Below are 17,239 nucleotides of genomic sequence, written 5' to 3'. Positions count from 1 at the left end.
ACCTTGTTAGGAATTGAGAACAAAAAGGGAGTACACTTGCTTGAGAATGAGGGTTAAATCCATCTTCCAGACTCATTGTCCAAATACAAAAAAAGTATTAAAATAATATAAAACTATACTTGATATTACACTCATCAATCCCAATGAAGCTCACATCTATTTTGATCTAGCATTAAGTCTCACACATCATATGCCACAAACATCAAGTATCATATCTTCCATTCTCACATACAAAATAAGTCATTTCTTTATACATGTTGGTGAACAAATTTGTCTTCCCACTTGATGTTTCAAAATAACTCTATGCACAAATCAAGCAAATGAAATCCATCACCATAGTTGGAAAGATTTAAGAAACTATCTTTCCTCTAAATATTTTTAGAAGGTACAACTCCCTTTAAGACATACAATGTTCTTCTAAATTTAACATATAATTTGTTTTTGACCTAAAAAATAAATAAAGCACACGACTTATTTTTGGACAAGTGGTAAATGGTTCACTAAATTTACTGAAAAGATAATCACGACTCAAAGCAAGCACAAAGACTTCTTTGAAATCAAATAAATATGATTTTACAAGGGAAATAAAGGTATATTAAAAAACACATAAATAGATCCCCGTAGTGAATAGGATTGATTCTATAAATCTCAAAAGAAATACTTTCACAGAGATATTTCAAAACCCAATTCAGATTCATACATTCTCATTCAACTTAACAGGTTAATCAAGATGCAATAGTTAAAATACTAACTCAAAAATAGATATTGTTTTCAAAAACTTTCAATTTTATTTATGTTTATCAAAATTAACATTTAGTTTTAAAAAATAACACCTAAGCTCATAAAACTATATGTTTTTCTTTCCTAAGTCCCCCACCTATCTATCTCTCTCTTTTTTTAGTTTGAATAAATCTTAAATACTAAATGTCGGAGTGGGTCTCCCTGAAAGTCAACGACCCTTGATAGTTAACAGAATAGTTATCAAACGGAAATGTTCAAAGACAATTCCATCCAAAGTTTGAGTAATCCACAAAATGGAAAAATAACTAATTAAGCAGGCAAGCCATGACTCTTGCTCGTGTTCCTTGTCTGCTCCTTATTTCCACTTGAATCTCAAGCTAATTTCTAGCTATAATAAATACCCACAAATTCATGGAGTGCACTTGTATTTGTGGTCCTCAAATTTTGAATTTATGCTCTTCACATGTCACGGTCCCACTTCATTATTAGGAGTTGGTCAATTTGTATACTCTCGAAGATACTCCATACATAGGGATAAAGTAGAGTCAATCTAACCTACTTTAATTAGGTATGCTAAGTGAAGGCTTCCATCTCTTTAATTCCCTTGAGATAAGCTTCGAATGGATTGAAGAACGATTCAATGCTGGAATTGGCAGGGTCCAATGGGATTGTATTTATTGGGCTTATAGCTTCCATGTCCTTTTTGAATCCTTTATACACTCATTTTATTTCAGCTTCGATATTCTATGAATTGGTTATTGCATCTCATAAAATGGAGCATCTCCATATCATATTTCCCTTGATCACATTTAGTACATCAATATACATAGTTTTAAAGGAATTTTCAGCAAAGAACTTATCTGATCCATATTCTTTAGTGTCAGATATTTGAGTGACAATAGCTATCCATTTTTTTTCCTCTATCTCCCATGAAGGTACTTGAGCCTTTAATTCATTTAGCAAGGTATCATTATTGTTAAAAATCACTACATACTGCTGGAAGAATTCTTTACCTTTTTGAATCACTTCATCTATCCATTCCTCCACAACATACACTAAATATTTTCCTCATTGAACTTGCTTCAACAATCTTTTACTATCAAATGATGATGGATCAAAGTCTTTGGTAACTTAGATGAGAGACATGACTCCTAAACCATCAAATGAATTGATATATTCTGCCATTGAATCAATCACCTGCTTCAATTCCTTCTTTTCCTTAGCATCTTTCCAAGGCTGAACCAACATGTGCTAAGTTGAATCATTAATCCAATGCTCTTTGGTTTCTCTATTCAATATTCCCAAGATCACTTTAGAGATTTTAAAATCTCCAACATTCAGATCTATAGAAGTATGTTAAGGCTTATACAAGGAAAATTCAATAGTTACCTCTCTAGTCTTGGCGTTTGTCATCAACTGAGAAGAGTTATTCATTTTCTTGGTCTTTAGGGTTTTGGAAGCATGTTTCTTAGCTACATCTAAAGTAGGAACGATAACTAGAATCAATTTTTTTTTTATGTATATTGAACTAGCCAACCAATCAGGTACAACCTAAGTTTCTCAATGCTCCCTAAATCTTTATTGGGCATGTCAATGAATCTAGGACTTGTAGCACATTGTCAATTGTATCTTGAACTTGTTATTCTTCATTAATTGAATCCTCCCCTTGCATCTGATCCAAATCTATCCTGGCTTGTTGTGGTGTTGACATGTTGACCTATTTATTAATTTTAGATTTAGACTTGGTGCTTTGTACACTATGTTGACTTTGAACTGACTTAGAAGATGTAGTCTTTGAACCTTTCTTTTGACTTGTAGTTTCAGTAGAAAAGACCACATTATCACAAGAGGAAGGAGGAGATTCCTGATTCACACTCTCATCTTGAGGTAGAGACGCCATCTTTCTTTTCTATTTTAGCCATGTTTTCATGTACTGAATTATACTCTTAGATATCTGCATCAAATCATCTATTTCTGGTTCAAACTAGTCTATAGGAGGGAGAGGTTGATTGGGTTGGTTCAAATACTTAGGTTCAATGAGCTTTGAACCATCTTCTCAAACCCCATTTGAACTTAAGCTCAAACTAAAAGCTAAAATCTGTGAGATGGTGAGTCTGGAGTGGATTTTTTTTTGGAAGTTCATGCTCATTTGAACAATCCTCCCAAAAATCTTCCAAGTGAGGGATGGGTGAGAACTGCTCCTCCATTGCTAGAACTCTATCAACAAACCCTTTATTATCAAATCCCTGTCTTGGAAAATAAAATTTGAAATCAAAAGCACATAGGTCCATCCCAATATTTAGACCATCATCAAGAGACTTTCACTAGTTGGTTGTGGTAACTATGAAATTCTTACCAAACGAAAAGAAAGAGAGTTTGTTTCCTTTAAATTTGAATAACCTTTCATGATAGAGTTCAACCAAAACAAAATAATCAAGAGCATATCTAGGAAATCTCAGGGGTTCCTCCTCAAAACCTCCATCTCTTAGGTAGGTGAACCTGGAAAATTGGGTGAATATGTTGCCATACATTTGAACTAATTGCAAGGCCTCTTGCAAAACTCTTTCTTCTACTCTTCCCACCAATTTAAAACATAGTTTGACAATGAAAACATCATGAACTTTTTTGTAGTCAATGAGGACTTGATTCTTTTGTAAGAGTGGGCAATATTGGTATATGAAAGTCTTGTTAGTCCAAGGCTCATGTGGTAATGGGGTTAGGTCTTGAGTGCAAGTTAGATAATAAATGAGGTATGATGACATAAAGAAATATGTCCTAATAGTCTGAGGTAGTCTTAGTTGATTCCTCAAAGAGCTTTCTATGATTTTGTCCTCGTCAAGGTGTTCATTTCCTTCCAGGATGATTTGGATAAAAATGAAATATCCAATCTTCAAATAGAAAAGCTTCTAGCGAACCTCTGACTCTATGCAAAAAAACTACTAAATCATGAATATGATATTTCATGTGATCTTTATTTAGGGTCTTGGGAAGTCTTGAACCTCCCTTATGAAAATTTTTAGTCCAGTGTCAAGTGATTATCAAGCGATTTTCACATAATTTTCCCTGAACTAGGCATGAGAAAAAGTTAGAGCGAAATCAACAAAGCTTTCATGTGATATTTTGAAAGTAGAGGTAATAATATCCCTATTAACTGAAAGGAAGATGCTTATGTCATTTTTTCTAATATAATGAGACCTAATATCATAGTGGTTAGAACATTCTTGGATCAATTTGGGACTTGTTATAGATTGAGGAAAAATTGTAGCCTCCATAATTTCATTGTCTAGTATTTCACTTATATACTCATCCTCTACATTTGACTAAAATCTATGATAAGTTTCATCAACCTTGACCCCCATTAAGTCCATGTTAGTTATTAAGGTTCCTCTACACTCCATACTTAAATAGTTCCCAAAGAAATTCAAGGATGATCTCATTGTCTCTCTAGGAAAGAGATATCAAAAAATTAACCAGACCCAAAAAGGAAATTTGCCAAAAATTTGAATTTGGAAGGACTTGAAAGAATTACCTTTAATCTGCAATTGAGAAACCAAGTGAATCTTTGGCTTTGGTAATTCCTCATAGAAAAATCCCACAAAGAAAATAATTTCATAATTTAACTTGAGTTGAATCTCTTAAAGAAAGGTTGGAAAATGATTAGCAGTTATGGTAAGAGACAAACTCATTTTTACTAAAATGGTAAAGACACGCTAGTGCTTCGGGTAGTAAATACAATGAATAATCCATCATTTCACCTTTTTTTCATTCACTCAGCCATAATTACCTTGACACATGAGTGTCTTGCTCAACTTGATAGGCTCAATTTATGGGCACTTTTCAATTAATGATTTATAGTTGTACGATTAACTCGGTATGATCAATTTATTTCCTTTTTTAGGGCACAACTACCACTATAGTCTATTCCATGTGTACATAGAAATTTTAGAAGCCACCTATTTTTCACCAACATCAACCTTTGCAGCTTGAACTAGAATGAACTATTTTGGACTTAGTTCGAAAAGGTCCAAAAGGTACAAAATAATTCAAAAGGTTCAAGAAGGTTCAATAGGTACAAAGTGGTTTCAAAGGTACCAGAGGTTCGAGACAAGATCAATTGTCAAAGTAGACCAGTTCAAGACATGAGGATGCTCAAGGCCAATTGTTCAAAATATAATAGAACCAAATAAAAATATGGCGACTCTTCAAATAAAACCATGAACTAACATTGGTTCTAATTGGGGACTGGGTTTTATGAAACATAGAGAAGTTAGAAACTCTGGATAACTGAAAAAGAAAGGGGAAAAGAAAAGAAAATAGAAAAGGCAGGGAAGAAAAAAAACACAGATGCAAAAATAGAAACAAAACAAAATTGGAAAAAGAAGAAATGTGTACAGAGAGAACATCAAATAGACATCGAATTTTATAAAGTTTTAGATCTTGATTGTTGAAGTTGATGAAAGATCAATCCCACAACTCTCAAGAATCACCTACATGCAAACACTTCTCATAGAAAGAGAGAAGCAAAAGCTATGGATGTTGGAATTCCTAGATCCATAGATGAGACATTCTTGATGAGAAAAAAAGAGAAATTTCTATAATAAAAAGTGAATTAATAAATTAAAAAGAGATCAATCCTTAAAAAAGGAGATCAAAAACCTAACATGTAACTTACCTAGGTTGCATGATAATAATTAATAAAAGAATTAATTATTATATGCCCAAAGTTTAGCTTATGTAAACTAAATAAGTGGCTTAATAATTAAATCAAAATTATTTAATTAATAAGAAAATACTCTATTACTCTAACAATCCCCCTTTAGATAAACTCAGGGTGAGCTAGAAACCTAGAAAATACTACTGAAAGTAAATTTTGGTCCCAGCAAGAAGGATTGATGAGGTACCCAAGCACAACCAAATATCTAAAAATAGGAGAAATAGAGAAAACCACATGGGAAAAACCCTACTCTAATAAGAGATGGAAATAATGCTAAAAAGAACTAGTGAAGGGCTGAAGAAGACTCCAAACTAGGGAACGTCCTAGAAGACAAGAACAAAGTATGACCATGAAGAACAACATTGAAGCATGAAGCTACAAAAACTGCCAAACTATTGATATGAAGAACCTCCACTATATAGAACATTACCACATAGAGAAGATTAAGTCTAAAAAGCTGATCAATTGAAGATGGAAGGTATCTTCATGGCCTCAAAAAATAGAAATGAAAGAATATCAATATGGTAAATGATCCATCTCATTGAAATGCATAGGTATCCAACCACTACAATCATATACACTACAACATTTGGGTTCAAATTGCAATGACATAAATGTGATGGAAGTGTGATTTGTGGTGATTTTCATGTTTTTTTTTTGCAATTGTCCCTGATGTTGTCACTATACCGACGTTGGCATCATAATTGTGACATAGGCATGATTATAAACAATAAAAGAAAACACAACATAACTCATTCCCATATGTTTTAATTATGAGAGCTACATGAGAGAGGTGGAGAGCTTTGAATGTTGTTGTGCCCTTGTAATCGATGTATTTCATTGATGTGATCTCTGCATTTTGTTGCTATTCCCTTACTCTGTGATTTCGTGGCTATAATCTTTGTATTTCATTGTTGTACACTTGCTCTACAATTTTGTTGTCATGTTTTTCCCTTGTGACCTTTGTGCCCTTTCTCTACAATTTTTTTCAAGGGGAGAAGAGATACCTATGTAAATGTTCTTTTATTTTCCTTATAACCATGTATGTCTTTATATTTCCATCTAAACATGTATCGCTTTATATATACAAAGATCTTTTTTAAGGTGCTTATTACATATTAGCTCACAATAAAAAAATTGATCCAGTTGCATACATATTCTAGAATCTAGATAATAATAAAATAAAACTCACTCAACCCATGCTAAGTGACTTACCTAAAGATTCTACACAAAAATATTGCAGACCAGGACAAATGGGTAGAGTTCACAAGAAATTTTACAAAAACATACCATAATAGATATTTTTAGAAAGAAACAAGCCATAACCTTGTTAAATTGGTCTAGTTGTTGATTAGCTAGGTTGATTACAAATACCTATAGAACTATCATCAGATTAGGTACAATAAAATGAATAATCTGTTGTTCCCATCTAGCAGGATCAAATAAAGTTTTTCAAGGAGATAAAAATGCATATGTAGATGCATCACTTGCATGTTAGTCATGAAGTGCATTCCCAAATCATAGTGAATGGTTGGATATAAATACTCCATATGTTGGCCCAATAATGAAAGCTAATGATGTAACCATGTATGTATTGGCATAGTCTCCCTACGAGGATCCCAAGTATCTATTGTTGATGTTAATTTGGGCATCACTATATGACCTAGAATGTTATGAAGTACCAAATCTTGTAGTAACTTCTCCCATGTCTCCAAAAAATGTAGCATAGGTTCAGTATCCCTTGGCTCCCATGAATTTTTAGTAGCTATTCTTACTATTGGAAGAATACCTTCAGTGAAGAGTTGAGTGTAAGGAGTTGATGAAGCAAGTTCTTCTTCTATGTAAATGCCATAATCATGAGGCTCACTCTCTTGCAAAAGCCTCTTCCATAATGACATTACCCCTAAACCATGAAAATGATGTTGAAGTGGTTCCCAACCTTGTTATAAGAAATGGAAAAGCAAATACAAATGCAATAGATGAAAAATTGCACAATGTGTAGTCTTTATATATACAGAGAGATATTTTTAAGGTGCTTATTACATATTAGCACAATAGAAAAATTAATCCAACTGCATACATATTCCAAAATCCAAATAATAAAACAATTAAATTCACTCAACCTATTAAGTGACTTAGCTCAAGATCCTATACAACAATAATGTAGACTAGGAAAAATGGGCAGAGTTCACAAGAAATTTTACAAAAAAAATATCATAGCAAATATTTTTAGAAAGAAAAAAGCCATAACTAAGTTGAATTGGTCTAGTTGTTGATTAGCTGGGTTGATTAAAATCCCTCTAGAACTATCATCAAATTAGGTACAATAAAAAAAACAATAAGTTATTCCCAGCTAGCAGGATCAAATATAGTTTTCCAAGGTGATAAAATTGCATATGCAGATGCATCACTTTCATGACAGGCATGAACTAATAAAAGATGTAGAAGAACCAAATGAGGAACCATGTGAAAAAATCCCTAAATGTTCAAGAAAATAAGAAGGCCAAAACAAGAAGAAGAATGGAGCGAGTGATAAGGAGTTACAAACAAGAGGTATGAAGAGGAAGGGGAAAGAGGACAAGGAGCCACCTCAAAAGAAGAAAAGGTCAAAAGGCAAGATGACTTCACAAGTTGTAACTGAATTAGAGACAACAAGAAGTTTAAGTTCAGGGTACTCACCCTTATGTCCAAGTAAGAAAGAGACAGATCCCCCCTCTAATGAAAGTAACAAACAACATATTGGAGGCATTTTGTGGTCAACATTGAGGCCCTTTCAAATGATGATCAAATAGGCCCCTAAGATGCAAATATCTTGGAGATTAATTTAAGCACCCAAGATTGTGATTAAGGAATTAAAATTCATGAGAATGAACTAGGTGAGATCACCTCCCTAACATGGCTATCAAAGTAAATGTGATGGGTACAAATAATAATAGCCCAATCCATTAGGAGTTGGCAAGGTGGATCTAAGATTTACCTTTGGATTTAGTTTCTTTAATGCAATCTTATTTCATTTTTTAGGTTTATTCCTAGACAAGGGTTCCATTCCCCCATCTTTTCCATTTTTTATGTGTTGGTGCAAATGTTGTAACAGATTCATAAAGGTTAGACTTGCGGGATTGTAACTAGTCAATTTTTTGGGAAAATTCCCAAGGGAACAAAATGTTTAGCCCATTTTGTTGCCTAAAATAGAATGTGTAAGGCATTTTTCTACACTTGAAAAAACTTCAAATTTAGTATAAAGGTTAATATTTTCAGCTTTTTAATTATGGTGATTACAAGTTTTTTGTTTATTTTTGTTTGTGTGTATTTTCCAAAATTACTTAATTAAGTTTATTTGAATCATTTAGGTTGTATTATTATTTTAAATTCCCCCAATCCATTTCATCCCTAATCATAAAATCATCGCATTTAACGATTGAGTTTAACTTAAACCTTCTAAGGAATCTTTCTTTCAATCATAAAAGGGGGTGGAAACACCTCTTTCATACCAAATAGACATCCCCACCTATGTTTCTTTAATATACATTTGCATTATCATAAAATTATTTGAACATTTGCATTCTCACTTGAAGAATAACTTCAGTGAAGAGTTGAGTGTAAGGAGTCGAAGAAGCAAGTTCTGCTTCTGTGTAAATGCCATAATCATGAGGCTCATTCCCTTGTAGAAGCCTCTACCATAATGGCATTACCTCTAAACCATGCAAAGGATGTTGAAGTAGTTCCCAAACTTGAAACACTCTTATATGCAATGGAAAAGAAAATGCGGATGCAATACATGACAAATTGCACAACTTGTAGTCCTCCTAATATTTGGACTATACATTTTCAAAGATGTTAGGATTAAACCACAGACAAAAAATAACAATTACATGAAAATATAACCAATAACATAAAACAATAGATCACACAGAAAAGAACACAAAGCACCAAGATTTAATGTGGTTCACCCAATCCTTGGGCTACATCCACCAAATAGCAAGTCTGATATTTTTATGATCCAATGATTACAACTTGATTACAATTCTTAATCCCTTACAGCTCAATAAGGCCGCAAGAACCAATTTTGCATCACAACTTAATAAAAAATACCTAACCCTAAGCCCTTTTATACAAGTATTAAATCGCTTTAGGGTTACTACATGTTGGCCATAAATTGGGCATAAATTAGCCATAAGTATTTATGAATTATGTACAGTACTTTCTTGATCAGTCACCACAAACTAACAAAAGACACTTGCAAGTGATTCCAATGTCATAGTACCTACCGCAACACTTTCCTAGATTCTATCTAGTGCTCCAATAATATCCTCTATCTAGTCTAGCTGTTGTTTCTACCATGAAGTCTCTTTCTGAAGCCGCTCCTTCTCCTTCTAGTATATTGCCATAGACTCTCTCCCATGCCTTAAATTTTGATCAAACTTCTAAATATCTTCCTCTACCATATCTAAAATCAACTTCACATTGTGTTGTAACTTTGACATAGGTGTTTAATCCTCGATAGCTTTCATTTCAGCATTCAAGATTTCAAGATTTCTCAACACCCTCATGTGTGGACCTCTCATGACAAGTACTTTTTGTATTGTTTCAACACTATGTTCTTGCTTATGAGCTAACAGTTCTTTAGGTGCATTTTCTTGTAATTTGTTTTTTTGAACAATTGTAAACTCTTAGAAAATGCATTCTTATTTTCTATTACCATTAATGGGATCCCCTTGAACAAAATCAAAATGAAGATACATAAATACACCAATTTTTTCTTTCAAGACCATATGTGCAAATATATTCATTAAGTATAACCTGTCCAATATTTTTGTAGATATACACATTAATTACACTAAATTTTTCTTTCAAAACTATATGTGCAGATATAAAAATTAAGTACAACATGTCCAATATTTTTGTAGATATACGCATTAATTACACCAAATTTTTCTTTCAAAACCATATGTGCAAATATAAACATTAAGTAAACATGTCCAATATTTTTGTAGATATACACATTGATTACACCAAATTTTTCTTTCAAAACCATGTGTGTAGATATAAAAATTAAGTACAACCAACTCAATAAGGGTATAAGAATAAATTATTCCCATGAAGAAGGATCATGTCAGATAATACAAGGGAATTTGATCAAAATAGGGAGACAATTGCTAGATTGTTGTCTAACTTTCAAAGAAAAGGTGATCACAAATGTTATTGTCCTTGCAAGAGTTGTAACGGCTTAAAGACAAGAAGAATCAACATCAAAACAACTAAGAGACATTGTAGGGAGAATGGTCACACTAAAGTGGAGTTTGATTATCATCCATTGGTAAGTTGCTTGTTATATTATTTTTGCAATTAATATACATATGAACCACAAAATAGGGGTTTGATTATCATCATTTTTATATAGGTCATTCTCCCCGAGGTAGTATGTGATATGGACCACCACATCTTGGAGGAACATGGAGGTGTGAGTATTGAAGGAGAAGATCATGATCCCATGGAAGATGACGATCATGCACTAGAAAACACATTTGAAGATTATGGTATGAATGCATTGATCCATGACACGTTTGGTACTAGTGTTGATGCTGCTACTACTACTGATGATGATGACATTGAGGCCATCCATAATATATCTCTAGTTTAGAAGGAAAACATGGCCCTTTACAAAGGATCCCAATTAACTCTTCTCTCTATTGTATTGTTGTTGGTGAATTTGAAGGTTATGAATGGTTTATCCCACATAATAATGTCACATATGATAAGGTTTATAATATACGTCATTATAATCTATAAAAGGTGAAATATGTACTGTTAATATTTTTTTTATACTAACAACTTAATTTTTTTGCTCTAGATTGATAGTTGACTATTTGTTACCACCATCAAATGTTCTCCTTTGCTCGTACTAAGAAATATGTGCCACTATGAAACATATTGGAATGGAGTATCAAGAAATAGATGCTTGTCCTGAAGATCATGTAATTTACAATAAAGAACATGAAAATGCAATAGAATGCCCTACATGCCATATGAGAAAAGACATCAAGATAATCAAGTGACAAAAAAGGTGCCTCGCAAGGTTCTTCATTACATCCCCATTATTCCACGTCTTGAACGATTATTCAAATGTAGTACCTTTGCACAATTTATGGATTACCATGCACACAATAGAAGTCAAACTGACATTATTTGAATGCCTACAGATGGTTCAACATTTATGGACATAGAGGAAAATTAGCCACACTTTGATGAAGAACCTCAAAATCTCAAGATTTCTCTAGCAATTGATAGTGTCAATCCATTTGGAGATATGAGATCTGTTTAGTCGGTGTGGTTTATTTTTTTTTATCAACAATAACCTTCCTCCATGGATGTCAATAAAGATGGAGCACATTGTGTTGGCAATGATTGTTCCAAGTATTTTATTATTTTATTTTTATGTACATGTAATTATAATTCTTGGAGTGAAATGACCACAATAATTATATAATGTTGTTCATTCAACTAGGTAAGTACTAAGTGAAAGATATGAACGTATATATTATACCTCTTATCGACAAGTTGCTAGTGTTATGCAATGGTTTCACTATGTATGATATCTCTAGACCAATTGGACAAAAGCAATTTCAATTCCATGCAATCCTTGTGTATACAATTCATGATACCCTAGGGTTGACACATTTCTATGGTATGTTATATTAAAATCTAGTTATATGTGATAACATTAATTCCAAAAATGAACATATATAATCCAATTGTATCATTATCTTGTAGGTATTCAAACAAAGGGAAAATTTGCATGTCCAATGTGTGGTCCAAATATGAAATCTCATTATTCCACAAGTTTAAGAAAGCAAGTGTTTGGTAAGACTAGGCACTTCTTCCACATATATCATAAGTATGAAAATATTGAAAAATAACTTTTCAATGGGAAAGAAGAGACTGCATCAAAAACACTAAGATTGACACCTCACTTATGGCTATTGGAATATAATATAATTTGAGGTAGTATTGCTCCACCTAATGGTTTATGTTTGGAAATTATATATTTTTATTGTGTTTTGTTGGCTAATTATGTAATTTGATAATCATGAATGTCATCAAGGCATCACTAACCACCTTCCAAATGGACTAAAATGTTATCCTAGAGAATTTAGTAGGCTACCCTACTACAATTAGCTAAAATTTTTGCATTTGTTTGATATTATGCATATTGGAAATAATGTAACAAAGACAGTGTGGAAAATATTGGATGGAAGGCATGAGAAAGAAAATTTTTCCAAAATTTGTAGTGACATTCATGATTCCAATCATGCAATAAATAAAAAAACATTGAATCAAATAGAAATGGAGACCAAACTAATGCAAGTGCCCTTCCTTGGTTATTAATGGAGTAACAAAGTAATGCCATAAAATAATTCATACAAATTTTTTGATTTTCTATAGGATTTGCTGTGAATATAAGAAATCTCATATCAAAGAAAAGTGAATTTAGGCTAGGGCTGAAAACACATGATTCAAATACCTTCATCAAGGTAATGTTAGAGTGGGGTTGTTGTTGCACCAAAAGATGGATTTATTAATACCCAATACAACCAATCAACTTATAGTACACATGAGGTAGTTAGGCCCTTGTCATGAATCCTGAGGGGAGTATTGAACAAATTTCTAACAATCTCCCCCTCAGTGTTACCTGAGGGCAAGAGGATTTGAACATGTGACCAAGATTTGCTACCATTTGTTAGAGTGGGGTTGCTAGTGCACCAAAAGAATGATCTATTAATGCCCAATACAACCAATCAACTTATAGTACACAGTAGGTGGTTAAGCCCTTGTCATGAATCTCAAGGGGAGCATTGAACAAATTTCTAATAGGTAAGTCACGATCTTTTGTATTTACAATATATTTGTGAAACTACATTCAATTTTCATTGTATTATGTTAGAAAGGAATGAAATGATCAGTTGACAATTGTTACAATATGTGCTACCCCTATCACTCACAAACAACTTTGACAATAATATCAAACAAGTAATATATGTTCTTGGAAAATACATGAGGTAAGTAGTGATATTTTTTAAATATATCAAACACGTAATATATTGTGAAGTCTTTTATTTATATTTTTTTGTGTCTTGAATCCCTTATAGGTGGTTGTCATCTAAAGAAATCCATAAAGAAGATATAAAATATTGGAAGAAAAGAATTCATCTACTAATGTGTGTGTGTTGCATAAAAATGTTACTAAGGAAATAACACTAAGCAACTAATGCACATTCCTACATTATCATGCAAAACCTCAAAATATGAAAGAAGACATGTAAATGAACAACAAAATAGCACTATGCAAACCTCATGAAACCATCAAGTGTAGATGATTTCATTGCTCATGGGGTGTGGTTGCTCACAAATTTAGCAACATTACAATGAGGTAGAAGGTGCTTGTGAAAATGAGGAGAGGGCTCTCCTTTTATAGGAAAATGGATGCAATGGACGGCTAAGATTGAAGGAAAGGTGGAGGGATAGGATCTCTTAGGATCGATGAGGTGTCCATGAGGTGGAGGCCAAGTAGACTCCATGTGGATTAGGGTTTTATCCATTCAAAGGGGGAAAGATGCTCACACATGTGTGAGCAACCTTTGATGTGCCATGTCAATGACAGGTGTAAGAGGTGTGTAATTTTTGTTTCCTCACACATGTGTGAGACACCTTTGAAAGTGATGGGTCAATGACATGTGTAAGAGGGTTGGAGGCTCAAGGTTTCTCACACATGTGTGAGACACCTTGGTTCACATGTGAAGGGGGACAAGGTTGTAAGTGTGTAAGAGTCACATGTCACATGTGACTAGGGTTTGCTAATCCTTTGATTAGGATTGTGCAAATGATTAATGATGAGATTAGATGAGGAACTAGGATTTATTAGTGGATAAGTGGATTGACTTAGGTTAGAAGGATGGGTTAGGTTAGGGAAGTGAGGTTAGGTGAGGGTTAAAGGTAGGAGCCATGTGCTCAAATAGGATTAAATTAATATTTAATTCCAAGAGGGATTAGGAAAGGATTAATTAAGTAAACAAAGTACTTAATTAAAGGGGATGGGTTAGGATTTAAATAAACCTTAGTTTGTTTAAATCGAGAAAATGTGAACATAATTAAATAAATGTAAGATTTATTTAATTAAAGGTAAGGGAATTAAATAAATAATAAATATTTATTTAATTGGTCAAGATACGTGATTTGGACAATTTTAGGTGTCTACAGTGTGAAATGTAAAAGTGTTTACCTTCAACTTTTTTCAATGCACAAGAACACTACCTCATACACCAAGTTGAGGAGATTGAATTGTGTGAACCTGTACAACCTAGGTCAATGTGGATGGTTGAGAGACACTTGAATTTTTTTAAGTATTTGGTTCGAAAAAGAGCATGTCTTGAGGGTTTTATGATTGAGGGTTCTATGGTATACCACATGATGGTGTATGTTACTCAATATCTTCCTAATCAAGGAGATTGACTCGAGGACAAAAAATTAGAAATAAATTCAATAAGTGCATGAAAATTTTCCTTGCTCAAGGGTGTTCATGTTCTTATGATGATGAGAGAGAAGGTGACTTTGATGTTCCCTTTAGGTACAAACATCTATAGAAACAATAGGTCCCTGATGAACTTTCTACAATAAACATTGATTTTTGTGTTGGAGAGAGGATATATCACATAGCACCATCCTCATTACATGGTTTGGGCCTATTTTTCTATGGATGACATAAAGGTCTCTTATCAACAATGTTGTTGAATTCATGGATTATGCTAGACCTTGCTATGATTATAGTATTTGGATGTAGATTATTAGATATAAAAAAGTATGCATAGTTATGCACTTGTGAAAAATTATATACAAGAAAAGGTTAGTGAACAAAGTAAAATGGTAACTATATACACTGACGAAAGGCCAAAAGTATTAGGGATATTGCAGGTTTTATAAATAGTACACATCCTTTGTAAACTAAGAAGTGACCCAATTACATATTTAATGTGCACGAGGGAAAGTGGGTATTTGTATGTGCAATAAAATCAATAAGTGGAGGTGAAGGGCTTCTTATTGAGTACAATTTGAATCTCATGGATAAAAATAAAGGCACTATCATGGGTGAGGTGGTACATGCTATGCACATTTAAAATCAACTCCAATCAATGAATCCAAAAAATCATTAAATTTTTTAATTGTTTTTTGCTAACTTAGAATAATAACACATGTTTTTTAACATGTCTCAATTTTTTTTTTTGAAATACAAGGCTACATTATGGATCAACAACCATAGGATATGCATGACGACGATGGTTCTTCTTCCTAATCTAGGTAAAACTCATTGTTGTTGTACAAATTAGATATAAAAATATGTTAATCATATTTTTTATTATATTTTATTCTTCACTACTATTTTGGGTTGATTTTAAATATAGATCTAATACTATTGCTCTAAAAAAAAAGTGGTTTTCAGGAAAAGGGAAAGGAAAAAGTAGTCCACAAGGATGAGGACTCACATGATGAATTGGATGAATTTATTATTGATTTTTTGTCAGCTATTGATCTTGTGGCTACAATAAAAAAGGTTCTTCATGCTATAGGGATAAGGTTAATGCAATTGGCATCAACTTAACCTCATACTCCTGCAATACAATAGATAGAGGATAGGTTGATGCACCTAATTTATACATATATAGTAAGTATTAATGTAGTTTTTAATTATAACAAAAGTTAAATAAAGGTTTTTATAGTATACTCTTTTATTTATGTCATCAAATAAAATACACATGTGTTATTTTTACCAAGGATGACGATGATGTAAAAGGGTGATGCCATAGAAGATGTCACTTCAGGTGGTTCAAGTACATCACATGTTCTATCCTACATGTGTGTTTTGCTCAAACAATATTTTTTTGTGTCTTTCAAATGTAGTGGCATAATAAACTATGGAAACTTGAGACCATAATGAACTAAAATGCTTTTTGTGTTTTTCAAATGCAGTGACTAAAGAAACACACAAAAAAATACCTGAGCAAAGCACTAGATAAGATCAAAGAAGGTGAATGATTTGCTAATGCTATATTCAATCTTAGAAAATTACATTAAGTTACATTTTTATTGTTATTTCCATCAAGTTTCATATGAACTTGAATCTAATGAATAATAAATAACATACTAAGAATAAGAAGATTTCCACAATTCATATGAACCTATCATTTATGGTTTTGTATTTGATTGTGTTGTTATTTTTGCATCAATGTCTTGGATCAAATTCTACGATTCATCATACAAATAAGAGAAAGATAACATCATGAGAAAGCTTGCTCCAATATAAATAACATAATTAAAGTATTTAGCTCAATTTCTTCTGATATGCTTTCATAATTGATGCTGTTGGGATTTATCTTGCTTCTTCTTACTGTTGGGCATACAATAATTGCAGAGATTTATATATTTGAAAGCTTAGGAGATTGCCTCAAATTATTCCTCTCTAAGGTATTCTATTGTTTCTATTTATCTATAATCATGTTTTATCTTTATTTTGGATACAATTCTATTGTATTTTTGAAATGAATTAGAAAGTATATACAACTTTTAGATTTGACTGTGTAGAATTATTTGCATTACATTCTATGGATTTTCATTAGAATGATAGAGCGCTAGAATATATCTTATGAGATGAATCCCAAAGAGTGGATCTAACATGTTGATGAAAAAGTTCCACACAATTGAATCATATTTTGGTGAAATGATCAAATTACATTT

This window comes from Cupressus sempervirens, chromosome 7 (assembly GCF_028749045.1).
Source record: "Cupressus sempervirens isolate cs-2001-9-10 chromosome 7, ASM2874904v1, whole genome shotgun sequence".
NCBI classification, from domain to species: Eukaryota; Viridiplantae; Streptophyta; class Pinopsida; order Cupressales; family Cupressaceae; genus Cupressus; species Cupressus sempervirens.
Note: the sequence above shows the minus strand (reverse complement) of the source record.